The sequence below is a fragment of the Mercenaria mercenaria genome, chromosome 10 (genome assembly GCF_021730395.1).
Source record: "Mercenaria mercenaria strain notata chromosome 10, MADL_Memer_1, whole genome shotgun sequence".
Lineage (NCBI taxonomy): Eukaryota > Metazoa > Mollusca > Bivalvia > Venerida > Veneridae > Mercenaria > Mercenaria mercenaria.
This window is the reverse complement of record NC_069370.1, coordinates 2,980,618-2,983,510: the sequence shown is the minus strand read 5'-3', so window position 1 is coordinate 2,983,510 and position 2,893 is coordinate 2,980,618.

Genomic DNA, 2,893 nt, shown 5'->3' with positions numbered 1-2,893 from the left:
AAAATTTTTTAGGAAGGAAAGGACAAAGCCCAATACTCCTAAATTCAGTTCAGTTCCGTCTTTCACCCCAACCAAACCAATTTTAAATATTCTGCCCTCTTCCAAAAAAGTACAAACACGATCTTCAAAAAACCTTGTATTCACTAAAGGTGTGGAAAAATTGCAAAAGAAACTGAATTATTTCCCAAAACAAAAAAAGACCCTGACAATATTTCGAAAATGATTCTAAAACTTGGGAACTTTTTGGCCCCGGGTTTGCTTGATCTTCCAATCATCGGGGAAACGGAGAGTTTTCCGGACGACTGGGTAAACGCTAATGTTTCACCTGATTTAAAAAAGGGATGTTCTTTGGCGAAAATTATAGGCCTGGTCACAAAAATTCTGTGCATGAAGACACGGAAAACTTTTTAAAACTTTTACTTGCCACATGGAAAAACAACATTCTAAAACCAAAATCATGGATTTAAAATGGTCATTCTTTGAAACCCCCAAATTTTTATCCCATGAACGATTTTTTTAAAAACGATAATTGGAAACCAAAAACAGAAAATTTTTTTTTAAACTTTTCAAAAGTTTTCGTACAGTGCCCATGAAAACTTTTACTTAAACTTACTAGTTGGGCATACACGGCCCCGCTACATAAATGGCTACGCCCCTTTCCAAAACAAAAAGTTTTATGTTGTAGTTGAGGGTGAAACATCGGAGGGGACAAGGTAGACCAGGGGCCCCCCAGGGACAGTCCTGGGGCCCCCCTATTTCTGTGACTTTAAATGATTTACCTCTACTATCGTCTCAATACGTCTGTTCGCAATGATTTTAATAGAAGATCCAAAACCAAAAAGATTATGACTTACCCCAAAAGTGAAAAAAAAACCTTAAACTCGGGGGCGGAAAATTTGGGGGCATGAAGTTTAATGAAAAAAAAATGTTATTCAGAGTAAAAAATGAAAAAAATCCTCACTTCTATTCTTTGTGGGGTAATATTTAAGCAATGACGGGAAAACCCTATCGGGTCAACACTATCTGAAGACCTACATGGACTAAAACTTTAAAAAAATTAAAAAAAAAGGAAAAAATTCGACCTTAGCTCACTCCTAAAACATTCGCCACGTCCATCAGAAGCAGAAAAAGTCCTACTTATTTTAAAACGATCAACATCGAATATATGCTATCGTTTTGGGCCCCCTTACTTAGAAGCGTATAAAAAGTTGAACGTACCCAGCGTCAGGCAGCGGATTTATTTAGGGGCGACTACGGGTCTAAAAAAAAAGGATGGGTCACAAACATTTGGGAATCTCTAAAAACAACTCCACTCCAGGTCGAGAAGAACCAGTCGACTTGTTTTTTCTCTACAAAGTGGCCGGGGCTGGTGCCAGCTATACACCCTTCGTTTTACCTACAAACTGAAAACTCGAAAAAGAAAAATCAGAGCAAAATCATATAGTACTTCCATGTGTAAAAACATTGGAAAACCAAGTAATTAACAATACCAAGGTTTAGTTTGGGAAAGTATCTGGGGGTAGGATCCGTCCCTCTAGAACTGATTCTAAGGGGTAGGATCCGTCCCCCTTAACAGGTTTTGGGGGTTTTTTGGGGGTACGGCCTCCTTTTTCTGGAGATCTAGGTTTTTATATCTTAATTTGTTGAAAATGAAATAACAAAAAAGTCTTAACCATTTTCATTTTAAAAATTTGGATCTAATTGGTTTACAGATACCAGCGTTCACCCGATTTTTTTATCTTCCTTTTTTCAAACCTAAATAACCGGGGAAAACCCCAAATGAATACCGTTCCGTGCCGATTAGTTTGTTGTTAAAAAAACCCCTTTGATAACAGCAGATTAATAATTCTATCCCTTAAATAAATTTCTTTTTTCGAAAAAAAAATAAATAAATAAAAAATTAGGCATTTAATAATAGACCAATTTATTTTGTTATTTAAAACGATAATATAATGGCCCTGGAAATTGTTTAAAAATCAATTAAGCGACATTAATAAAGAAACTGTTTTTGAAAACTCCAATGTATTCGATCAAACGCACCAAAAGTGTGAAAAACATACACAAATAGGGTTTTAATTTTCAATTAAATTTTTTCCCCCAAAATATTTTTAAAATTATTTGTTTAATTTTATATCTTTTTTCCCCTCCATTTCGAAACCCCCGTGATTTATTTGGTTTCCCCGGGTTTTTTACGTTCCCAAAGAAAAAGTAAAAATGATAAAAGTTTTTTCTGTAAACGATTTTAAACCAAGTTAAAGGGGAATTTGATGAAAAGTTTATTTTTTTTCTTCGTTTTTTAAAAAAATTTGAAATGTAAATGACCCCAATCTCTAAAAAACGGAGGTCCCACCCCTAAAAACCCCCAACAGGCTTTTTCTGAGTACGGATCCGTACCCCAAATCAGATTCTTGAGGTACGACCTACCCCTAACACTTCCCTTTTGTTAAGCATTGTAAAAACTGAGCAATTTAAAACTCTTTTTTTTTGAAAAAATAAATTTAATGGGAAACCCCCTGGACGATAAGGGGGTCCGAGCAGAGAAAAAGGGGCTTCAAAGGGCCCCCCTTCACGTTTAAGCGCCTCCCCCCAGTTGCGAAGCGTAACAGGGGCCCCACTGTAAAACATACAGATACGATACGATTTATGTACTTTGATTTTCATTGGCTTATATTTTTAGAACACTTCATGTCACCGAATTTCATACAATAAATAGATTCGTTCGCTTACAAAATGAGTCCATGTGGAATTTCAGAGTCTACAAAAACAGTTTCATAGATAAAAGACTAGAGTTACTACTGCTTAAAAGAAATCAGGTTATACAGGAAGATGACCGCAGACATATAAATATACCAGCAAAAAATGTAATGCGTAGTTCACGAACTATTTTCATCCA